Consider the following 12,718-nt stretch of genomic DNA (forward strand, 5'->3'; position numbering starts at 1 on the left):
GAAAATGAAAGGATTGTGTGAGAGAGTGAGAGGAGAGAGAAATAATTATTTAAATATGATTTGTAGGGTGAATAGTAGTTATCCAAATTTGGATAAGTACTATTCATAGGTAGCTAAATATTTGGATATGCATAAGCCAATGTGGAAGATTTTAGGGTCATATTATGCAAATTTGACTTTGCATATGCATATGCATAGACCAATGTTAATGCTCTTACATCCCTACTTAAGACCGTAAGGGTGGCAGCTTGTTTTTCTGGGGAAGGGAAAGATGGCGAATGAGATCCATGCAAGCCAGAATCAGTGTGTATAAATTGCACGCATATCGTTTGAGGACGTGATTCAGGAGTTAAGAGGGCTGGATGGAGCCTGGAGTCGGTAACAGAGAGAAGGTGTGGGGCAGGAAATCAACTTCCCCAATTCCCTCATGTCAACTTGATATGGATACCCAGCCGGGAAAGACCAATAATCCAAGAAGAAAGAACAATTAGAATGTGGTAGGGAATTCAGGTTTTTCGGCCACAGTAGATTACGTAGAAATGTTAGGCCAACCAACCTCACGGCCTCCTACTGCCACCAGCCTTTCATGTCTTACGATTTGCTCTTTCCTGCCACTCATTTAAACCCCACCCACAACTGTCACATTAGTATGATTGGTTCTTTCCATCTGTTTTGTGTATCAAATTTGCACTTGAAAAGTGTCTTTTTGGCCGACTGATTCAAGGCACAAACAAAGAAAGAAAGAAAATATCTTTCCCAGCAAATGCATCGAGTAAAACAACATGGCATTGGCATGAGCTATGCTGCATGTCTACATCAGAACATGATCCAAGAAGGCATCTCGAACAGCAGACCACTCAAGTCGCACTAAAAAGAGGATGCCACAGAATTATTATCAACATTACAATCACAAACAAATCATTGTATTGTTATAAAAAAAAAAATTGAAAGAAAAATGGCGTATAGATGGATTTTTAACAAAATTCCAATTCCACCCAAAAGAGACGGATGAAACTTTAACCAGACGCGCTAATATAGCCGGGCCCACCTCTCCGGATGTAACATCAATGACCCTACAAATCTTTTTACCTTTCTGTAGAAAATTAAAAACTAAACAATAACAAGGAAAAAAGGTCACCATCTTCAAAGACAAAGGTAGTCATCTTCCTTCTCTTCCTTTCCTGGCACAAACCTAGGCAGATTCGATAACGTGTTTTACACAAGACACTCCCAGAGCAGACCACTCTTTTCCAGCGCCTATATGTATTTCTTCCTCCTTTAGGCTTTTAAGGCCTTTTCATTGCATCCTTTTCCAGAGTTTCATTGCCAGTTTGGATTGTTCCTATACAGTCCGAAGTTGTTGGGTTGGAGAGCTCCTCTTTCTCACTGCAAGCCTCAGCCTGATCCACAAAAGTAAGCTGCTCTTTCAACTTGGTATTAGAAGCAGCAGACGTCCTGTTTGTGTCGAGGAAGAGGCAAACTACAGCACAGTCATCGATTTTAGAAGTTGGATACCTATATCTCCAAGCTCGAATTGCTGACTCAACAAGGAACTGAGCCGCAGAGGAACGTGCTGGGGCCGATGCAACAATGTCTACCACTTCTTTGTTCGATAGCACATCCCAAATCTGCAGCAAAAATGTAAAGCAAAAATAGTTTTGTTCACAACTACAGAATGAGTAATATCACACAGAAAAAGAAACAATATGGTTTTGTTATCTGCCTTTGGTTGGCTATCCTTACCCCATCTGTAGCCAAGACGATAAATTCATCCTTCTCGGTGATGTGCCTATGAGATATATCGGGCACAGAGATCAGACCAAAATCTTTTAGGCAGAAATCTCCAAATGCACGAGCCATGGCAAGGCCAGGGGAGTTATTATTTGGCAGCCAGACACGAGCAACCTCAGGTTCATTCTGAAGAGCAAAAACACGCCCTCTGCACTTCCGGATTCTATCAGCTTCCTCTGTAAAGGAAAATAAAAACAGAAAGACTTTAGCAAGAAGTTGACAAAAAAGAAAAAGTGGATAAACAAATGTGATAGTAAAAAGAAGCAACCAAGCAAGACTACAATGGATTGCAAGCGAGTTTCTTTTGTATTTCCAATTCATGAATAAAGGTAAATGGAAACACTTAATCTATACATCAAGGAAGTCTGCTACCTAGAAAACCAATGAGTTTGCTTAATTCATTGACACTATGTCATCATCCAAGCCCAATGCCGGCTGTTTTTCTCTTGCCAAACAACCACACAATACCACTGCACCAATCCAACTAGCTAATATATCTTACTAATTAAAGGAATTTTGGATTTTCTGCCACCTGCTCCGAGCCCAAGCTTTAGGCCACTCACTGGTCTGATTCACACATTTAAGATTTTACGCCATTAGGTCCATTACATACATCACTAGTGTAGTCAACACGAGGAATAATGCTAAATTTTCTCTTTGCCTTCTATAGAATAGATCTTTGCCATGTGCATCAACATCCTTCACTACTCCTAACAAATTCTACTTCGCCTACTATTTCCTTCATCTGTTATGACAGGCCTAATATAAGTACTTCATTGCCCTTGCCAATTGCACCAAACATGTACTGCTAGAAAATGACAGATGTGAACAATGTCATTTAAGAATTATGTGTAAACATGGCAACAAGGTTTAGGAATATGTCAACTGAGCAAGTGTGTAAACATTTTAATAATTTATTCTTCCATAACATGCCGGGATACTTCCTGTTACTAAAGCATAACCTTATTTTAATTCCACGCAAACTCCAAATTCCATAACCTTATTTTATAGAAAATGTACTTGACTATTCGGAATTACTCTCAGACCCAGAGAAGAGAAGTCAAGTTTTTAAAATGATAAACATTCAATTAAGGCCTAGTCCATAGCTAAACCTAACTGTCCTATGGTACGTATTGGAGACTCTGAAATATTGCAGTGAGAAAGGAAGGAAATATGTTAGGTAGAGCTTTGTCAATGAGACCCTATGTGTAAATATAATATAGGAGAAATGTCATTCTGCACCTCCAAAGTACCACCCGTTTTTCTAATCGTACTCCAGACTACCAAGAGCATCAATGCTGTACCCTAAACTACCATTTGTTTTTCAATTTACACCCCACCATCCAATTGATTGAAATATAATGGAACCTAATGGGTTTTCTAAAGCACGCTCAAAAAATTCAATCAAACTACCCTTCATTTATGAAAAAAATAAAATAAAAATTCAATTAATTAAGATTAGTTAAAACCTAAATCTTAGAAAAAGATCAGGCCAACATCTTTCCCACAATAAAATATTGTTTCAAAATAAAAAAGAAAACAAAAATAAAGGCTAAAGAATTTAAGTCCGCTCTCTCCCCATCCAAAAGAATGAAAGCCCCTTGGCAGCTGCAATTGCTTTAGCTCAATATCACTACAATATCTAGGAGAGTAAGGGGTTGTTTGGGAGATGGGGTGGTTTTTAATCTCATCCCATCTCATCTCGTCTCATTTCCTTCCCAAATATCATTCAAACACAAACACACAAAAAATTCAGCTTTTTCAAATTCCAAAACAAAATTAATATTAAAAAGTTATATTCTAATAATATTTTAACTTTATAATATTTTTATTCAAATTTCTCTCGCATTTCCCAAAACCCCATAAAACATCATAATTCAAACCATTTAACTACTATTCATAGATTTCTCATCTTATCTCATTCCCCAAGCATCCCCTAACCCACAATGCACCCTTAATAGAGATAAACTTTTGGTCTATGCCTAAGAGATACATTCCTTGTGTCTAGGTATTCAACATTGATTAAAAGTAGTAGAGAAGAACTTATTGCAGAGAGAGAGAGAGAGAGAGACCTGGAAGACTTGGTTTGAGATCCACAGTCAACTGAACTGCAACTAGAGAATGATCTTTGTCTCTCATACCCAATACTGCTCTGGAGTCCCCAACATTTCCAATGACAAGATCCTGACCCTAAAATAGCAGCCAATGGATATTCGAGCATTAAGAATATATCACAAAATACAGATTTAATTTAAATATTTTAACTGCTATGAGAGAATAACCTGCTTAACCAGAGTCACCGCTGTTGTCCCGCTACAGAAGCAATCAATATGTGGGTGCATTCTCAGTTCCCTGTCCATGGCTCTGAAAGCTTTCAGAAATGAATCCTTGAGAATCTGAAAGATCTCAGGATGCTTTTCTGCTTCTTGAAGATCAACAGAGACCCTAGAGTCTTCACCACCAGATATGAAGTGAGTATCTTCTGAGTTCATGCTTCCAGCAGTATTAAGGCTGATCTCTTTGAGAACATCTTCACCAGTCATGTTCACTTCCAAGTTGGCACTTAGTTTCAGAGGTAGTGAATCTCTCACTCTCTTTGCAACAATGTGACCATACCGACCATGGCCATCAAAAACACCACAAAAAAATGTGTCTATTCTGGAACCATAATTCTGAAAATTGCAGTCTAAAAAAAGTTGGTGAATGAAAATCTAGCAAGCAAACAAAGATATTAATACTGCTACCAATTTTGGATACAAAAGGAAGATGAATGATTTCATATAACGTAGCTAAGTATTTTTTCTGATCAGTTACTTAAAAAAAAATTATTTTTTCTGATCAGTGATCTTTTCGTATCCAATTTTATGGAGCTATTATTTTCCATGATGTTTGTTCAAAAGTAAACACATTTTAGTGCATATTTACTGAACTCAATATATTATGTTACTGCATATGTAAGAAAAAAAATCTAGATGAGTTGAAACATCTGCTTTCCTTTTCATTCATTGCTTCCTTTTTGTTCCTTCTATATTGTTCTCTGGTCCTTTGATTATATTATTATCCTACAATTAAGATCATCTTATGCAATTAGCTCATTAAATTATATTCTTTGTAAGGAATATAAAAATTGACAGAGTAGCTCCCTTTAATAAGTAATAAAAATTTCCATTACGGCAACCTTCAATTTTTTGAAATGAAGTTGAGTCAAATCTCTTATTCCTCACCTCATACACGGCGGACCCATGATGAGAAACATCAAACAAAAGAAGATTTCAATTTTCCAGCATAGAAGTGTGATATGGTGAGGAAACTGAAAGACGGGATAATATCCTGGAAAAAAGAAAATTACAGGATATGCAGACAGTTCATAGGAGAGTACTTTTCAAGAACCAGGGGAGAATTTCCTCTAGCTGAATGTATCTGAGGTGAAGGCAAATTAACAGATAAGATGAGAGTTGAAGAATTGAAGAAGTAGATTATGCATCTTGAAATGAGATTAATAAATTAGCACCAAAGATACAGATATTTATACTAAAGTTCCATTTGCTAGAGAAAGCAGAGAAAGCAATTGTAAATGGAACAAAATAAATATTATTCTTCAATTAAAAAAAAGTTGTTAATAGTTTTCTTGCTATGCCACTAAAAAACAATATTGACCAAAAAGAATTTATAGCATGTGAAGATGAGGAAGAGCTCACCTCCCAAACAATCATGGCATCCTGGTTGGTCCCTTTCTTGCCTTGTTTAGTAAACAAAGACGCCACTTCACTAGACCCATTTAAGAACATCCTCCCTGGAATTCTATGCAACGGTTCATCCCTCCGATGCTCAAAGGAAGATTTCCGAGAGCCTGGCCTTTTGTTTAAGATCTTTCGCTTCCTGACTCCTGCAGGGGATAATGGCGAATCAGGGAGTGGGCTCCCGCTTTCGGCAGACAAGCAGGACCCCATTCGGAGGGCTCTGACTATATTTAAGATGCATTCCAGAGGAGCTGAAGAATCACAACCCCTATTCTCAATTGACGGAGCCGTCAGAAACATTTAGTGGAATCCTACAAACCTTTCTAATTTGTAGATAAAAATCCACTGATTCAACTTTTAACCTCTCGAATTCAGCAAATCGAATAGAACCCTTGTGAATTCACAGCCTAATTATCAGATTAAGGCGTCAATTCGCCCTTTATTCTCTTGGATCACAATCTACCAGAAAATTGGCGCAGACCCTTTTGAACTCAAGGCCCCCTGAAGTAAAGCTTCTGAGGTCTGCCCCCAATCCCAGGAAAAAAAAAAAACAGAAATCAGCGAGAACCAAAATCGCCATAATTGCTCAGATACCAATAGAAGGTACTTCTTGTAATCGACTCGGGGCTGGAGCACCAAAAATAAATAAATAAATTCGACCTTTTTACTATTATTTGACCACAAAGATACCGGAAAGCTAAAAAGAGCATATAGCCCAAAAGAAAGCCAAGTAGTAAGATTTATTGCAGATATAACTTTTTTCCGTATCCAATGGACCAATATGCAACAAATACCTCTTCCAACACAACCCCTCAGTCTTCACATACCCATAGATAGGGCTGTGCAAAAAACGTTAAAACCCGGCCCGTACGCGCGACCCGACCCGACCCGACCAAAAAGCGGGTTGAAGTAAGTTGCGGGTCGAACCCGCTAAAACCGAGATTATCAGAAATCTTAGAATAAACTCGAGTCATTTGACCATTTGAACCCATAGAACTCTCCAGAAACATTTTCTCACCCTTTCCTATCTGCCAAACAACCATCTATTCCCATGGCCTTACTTCAGATCTTCTCTTCTTTCAAGTACTCCGACAGCCTCACCATCGTGGCCATTTCGTTATGCACTGTCATAGTATGTGAGGCTATCTCCTGGCCCCTCATCTATTGCATAAACTCCTACAAGTCGAGGTCCTCAATTGACAAGGCTGCCAAGAAGCTGGAGACGATGAAAACCGAGAGTCTCAAGGAGTCAAGCCGTGACCTCTCCCTTTTCAAGTTCAAGTCCGGCGTCGTTGTCGCCCTTGTCCTCTTCGTCTTCTTTGGTCTTAGGGTTTTCACCACCAAGCAGCGCCAGCTCCGGCCTCTTCCCCATGCCAGATCCCAAAACCAATTGATCTGGTTCACTGCTACTCTTCCTTTAAATTCACATTATGATTGTTATGTTCTAGATCATAGGAGTAAGGTTTTGCTCAAATTGTATAGGGATAGTGGGATTTGTAATTTTTGCCTGATTTTGCATTTATCCATGGATTTTTGAGAAAATGGGCTCTGTTTGTATTGGATGATGCTGGGTTTTGATCGGATTGTATAGAGATAGTGAAATTTGTAAGGTGTTTTTTTGGATCTGTTTGTACACGATTTGGGTTCCCATTATCGGCTTCCAATCTCAGATCGGGTCGGCCCATATCGGTTTCGTTTGTTCTTGAGGCGGGTCGGGTCGGGTCGGGGCCATTTATGAGACGGGTTTGTCGGGTTGCAGCCCTACCCATAGATCCAAAATGAATCACCAAGCCGTCTAACATAATCTCACAACTTTAACCAATATGAAACCAAGCACTTCAACCAATGATTTTCAATCAGATCAAACTCAAGATAACATAAATGAAAGCCAAAACCAATCAGAATCGGCACAAACCAAGGTAGTCGCCGCACATAATGCCAACTTTTAGGAGAGAGCAAGCGTAGAGAATACTCTCAGGACCCACAAACTCACTCAAATCTCTACTCATAACTATTCACAAATATTTTCAACACTTTTAGATATTTTCACTATCCAAACGCTGCGTTTTGGACATTAGCTCAGTTTAGTTGAGCTTATTTATGAATAGTGATGAGTGAAATAGTGGAGGGAGTTATGTTAACTCATGTAAACTAAATTTAAAATGTGTTTGAATATTAAGATGAATTTAGTATTTTTTATGAAAATTTGAAAAATGATGTAGGTCCTACTTGTAAGGAAGTGTTGAGTTAAGATAAATTTAATAATTTGAGAATTAGATGTTTGAATATTAGATTCAATTTAAAATTAGATTGAAATAGAATTAAATGAACAAGGAGACGGTAAAATGAACGTTTCAATTGTAGAAAAATCACAACCACTGAGGCGTGAGATCTTTCATAACAAGATAGAGACTTTATTATTTGTCAAAATCCTCAAAATGAAAAATCTGTCAAAATCTGGTGGTCTTCCTTTTGCTCAATCCTCAAAATCCAAAGATCTCAAACTCTTCATAGAAAATCTTGGTTTTGTTGATTTAGGCTTTTCGGGTCCTAAATACACATGGACCAATAATAGATCTGGTCCTCACCTGATTAAGGAGAGACTAAATAGAGGTATTGCTAATACCTCTTGGATTGACATGTTTCCCCCACGCCATCCTTACTATCCTCGCCAAGGTCACATCAAATCATGCTCTCATTCTTTTGGACACTGCAAAAAGAAATACCTCTCCCAAATCCTTTAAATTTAAAGAATTCTGGCTTCGTGATCATTCTATATTCAAAATTATTAAAGAAGCCTGGAATTCTCACTTTATGGGAACCCTCTCTTTCATTTTATCAAGGAAATTAAAAAAACACTAAGAAAGCAAAGTTCGGAATCAAACAACTTTTGGTCATATCCAGACTAATCTAAAAGCCTTGATGTCTAATCTCTTATCCCTGCAAGATCAAAATGCTCATCCCTCTTCTAGCTCTTCAGAAGCCGAAACTAAAGAAAAAATTAATGAGTTGCTTCTCAGGGAGGAATGGAGACAAAAATCCAGAATAACTTGGCTGACAACCACTGATCTAAATAGAAAATTCTTCCATGCTTCAACCTCTATCAGACAGAGAATGAATAGTATTGATTGTCTCAAGTTAGGAAGAAACAATTGGACGGCGGATCATAACATAATCTCATCCAAGCTTCAAGAACACTTCCAAGCTATTTTCTCTTCCACTTACTCTACATCCCCAGTAGACATGGATTCTCTTTTTCCAAGGAAAATTTCTGATCAAGAAAATGATCTGATTTGCAAAATTCCAACTGAGGATGAAATTGCTTCCATTGTTAAAAATCTTCCTTCTACCAAGGCTCTCAGCCCGGATGGTTTCACAGATCTCTTTTACAAAACCTTTGGGGAAGTCATTAAATTGGATCTGATTGCCGCCGTTAGGAGTTTTTTGGTCCATGAGAAATTGTTAAAGGAACTCAATCTATCAACTTAGTTCTGATTCCAAAAGTTGGCAATCCAAATGATATCAATCAATTCAGACCCATAAGCCTATCCAATGTTTACTATAAAATTATAGTAAAAACTCTTGCAAATAAGCTTAAATCCATACTCCCCAACATCATCTCTCCGTGCCAATCTGCCTTCTTACCTAGGCGTCTTATCCAAGATAATACTATTTTAACCCAAGAGATATTCCATTGTATGAAAAAAAAAAAAAGAAGGGGAAGAATAGGTCAAATGGCCATTAAAATCGATATGGCTAAGGCTTTTGATTCCATGGAATGTTCCTTTCTCCTAGATATCCTAAAACATGCAAGTTTTAGACAATAATGGATCAATTGGATTAAGGAAGGTATCACCACAGTGACATATTCAATCATCATCATTGGCTCCCAACAAGGCTTCTTTCATCCTTCTAGACGTCTCCGACAAGGGGACCCGCTATCGCCATTTCTCTTCATTCTTGGTACCGAGGTCCTGTCTAGACTCATTACACAAAAAGAACAATCTAGTGGCCTCAAGGGTATTAAGCTCTCAACTGGCGGTCCTAGCATTACGCATCTTCTTTTTGCTGATGATTTGTTTATGTTTGGGTCAACATCTGCTAATAATGCTAAAAAATTCTCTGATTGCCTAAAGACTTACAAACAATGGTCTGGTCAAAGCATCAATGTAACCAAATCATTTCTCCATTTTAGCAAAAATGTCTCCCTTGGATCCATCAATGATGTTAAAACCTTCTTCAATTTTAGAATCTCCCTCCCTAATTCCAGATATCTTGGGCTACCCCTCTCCAATGGAGCTGATAGGAAAAAGTTTTTTGAGGATTTAATGGAGAAAGTTCAAAACAGGCTCTAGGGTTGGAAATCTAAGATTCTTTCTCAAGCTGCAAAAACAGTTCTCATAAGTGCAGTTGCAAGCTCCATTCCTTCGTATGTGATGTCTTCCACTTTGGTCCCCAAAGCAATAACAAAGAATCTTGATTCCCTTTTCCGAAGATTCTGGTGGGGATTTGAAGATAGAGAGAAGAATAAATTCACCCTTAAATCCTGGAGTTCTATATGCATTCCTAAATCACTAGGAGGTCTTGGAATTAGACTTATGTCTCCTTTCAATTCTGCCCTGGTTTCAAAAAATATTTGGTCTCTTCTTAGTGGACCAAATAGTCTTTGGAAAGAGGCCATCTCAAAAAAATATCTTGGTTTAAAAAATTTCTTGGAAGTTTCTCCTAAAGCTTCTGACTCCTAGTTCTGAAAAAATTTGCTTAAAATGAGAGAATTCCTGAGATCTAGCATTTGCTATCAAATCAATAATGGGAGTTCTATCAAGGTTTGGACTGATCCCTGGATCCCTACCATTCATAACTTTATCCCTGATCCAAACCCTGACAACAATCTTGAGCCTGACCTTAATATGCATGTTTCAGAACTCATACTAGAGGAACCAAGACGTTGGAATGTTCTTCTCCTCAATATTCTCTTCTCAAGATATTCTTCTAGAGAAATCCAAAAAGTCCCACTGGCCAATCATAATTTTCAGAATGTTCAAGATAAGATCAATTGGACTCATCACTCTTCTGGAAAATTCTCTGTTAAATCAGCTTACGCTGCCCTTGCCAAGGAAAATAACCCTCCCAATTCCAACAATCAGACCCTCAATTGGAAGATTTTATGGAAAATGAAAGTGCAGGATAGATTGAAATTATTTTTCTAGAAAACAAGCCATGATATCCTTCCTACCAAAATAAAGATCAACAATGTCTTGCACCTCACTGAAGATCAAATTCTCTGTCTGTTACGCAACACCGAACCAGAAGATACCTCCCACCTCTTCCTAAATTGCTTTTACTCAAGAATTTTGTGGAGGCATTCTAAATGGCCAATTGATATTTTTTTCTTTCTCAAGACAGCCAATTCTGACTTGGCTAAAAAACATTCTCAATCGTTCAGACGTCCTTAAAATCCCTAAGGAAGAATGTCACTCATTTCAAATTTTTGCTCTCACAGCTATGGATATTATATGGTTTATTAGAAATAAGAAAATCCATAATCAGGTTCCCTCCTCTCCACCACCTTTTTCCTTCATAGAGTATGTTTTCTCCATTTTCAATCAACACTTAGCTGCTTGGGTTATTATTAAAGATCAATCACCAAAAATGGAACTAAGGCATCATCCAGTAGGCTATTTCCTTACCAGATTTGATGTTGCAGTTCGGGTCCAAGGCTCTATCATAACAGCTATTTGCTGGAATGATTCAGGAGAAGCTATCTTTGCAATTACTGATTTCATATGCAGTGTGAGTCCAAATTTAGGAGAAGCCAAGGCAGCCTTGATGGCAGTTACTGAAGCAAAAAGATTGGGTCTGCAAAAAATACTATTGGAAGGGGATTCAAGCACCACCATCGAGGCAATATCCAATCCTATTGTTGTACAAGTCTAGACTATGATTCCAATCACGGGCGACATCAAACATCATCTCACTTTTTTCAAAGAATGGAAAGCTAGGAAAATACATCGTTCATTAAATTTATGTGTGCACGACTTGGCGCAATGGGCAGCGACGACGCAAGCCTACAACAACATCCCTTTAATCCAAATTTCCCCTTCTCTGCTGTCTTTTCATAGTGGAAAAGATCCACCTCTGTATAATTAAGTTTCTGTCAGACAACTTATGATATACTAGTTTTCTGTCTTCATCTATAAAAGAGTAGTCTTCTTGCGAAAAAAAAAAAAGATAGACTTTTTGTCTTGTTTCTTCCTTGGAGAGATAGAGAGAGAGTTTACCAAGAAAGGAGGAAGGGCTTAGACCCTGCACTCACTTTCAGAAATAACAGACAAGCAAGAAGTATAACTAATAACGCCAAACATGTTTGGGCGGAAAAGTGAAAAATTGTTGCGATAAAAGAATTGTACGAATAACATACCATTTTCAAAAAAATTTATAATTTTTTTTAAAATATTCATTAAATATAAAATATTTTTTAATTTTTAATTTTTAATTTTTTCATATAATCATTACTTAATCATTATTTAAACATAAAATTTAATACAACTTTTCTAAATTTACACAGCACAATACAAATTTTTTAAATTTTAAAATAAAAATTATATTCAAATAATTTCTTAAACAATATTTTTATTGAATTTTTTTTTCTCATTTTTGAAAATCCAATAAAACAACTTACTTAGACCATTTCACTATTATTCTCAAACTATTTAACTATTATTTTCATAATTCTATATGAACATGCTTTCACATAAATGACTTATGTTTTGCATTTATATGTTCATGAATATAATTACGTTCACTTGTTTTAAATGTGTATTGATACGAGAGTGCTATCATAACATTTGTTGAACTGTGAATTGTACCATAAAAGAAATACATGCACGTGATTCTCAACCAGACATGCAGTCAAAAATGATTTTTCATGAATTAAATTCTTGAAAATGACGAGCCAGGAGTCCAAGAAAAAGTTTCATGAAATCAAAATCAACAACACCAAACAATCGGACATGAAATTGCTCTAGTATCAATTAATGCACGAAATTTGAGCATCAATCATACGCAACGAAGTGAGAAAATAGTTGTTGATGTCGTGTTTCGCGGGCCTGGGCAACTCCTCACCCCCGGTACACAAGCTTGATCTTGCACAGTAAAAAACGGAGAGGGGACCTCGAGGTCCGTTA

The 12,718-nt window shown here is 37.3% G+C and overlaps 2 pseudogenes; one reads left to right on the top strand and one right to left on the bottom strand.

Annotated features, from left to right (window-relative positions):
• Nucleotides 1-808: 808 nt before the first annotated feature.
• On the bottom strand, nt 809-6,264 carry LOC108987223 (annotated as a pseudogene).
• Nucleotides 6,265-6,538: 274 nt separating this feature from the next.
• On the top strand, nt 6,539-7,128 carry LOC108987224 (annotated as a pseudogene).
• Nucleotides 7,129-12,718: the final 5,590 nt, after the last annotated feature.

The sequence above is a fragment of the Juglans regia genome, chromosome 8 (assembly GCF_001411555.2).
Source record: "Juglans regia cultivar Chandler chromosome 8, Walnut 2.0, whole genome shotgun sequence".
Classification (NCBI taxonomy): domain Eukaryota; kingdom Viridiplantae; phylum Streptophyta; class Magnoliopsida; order Fagales; family Juglandaceae; genus Juglans; species Juglans regia.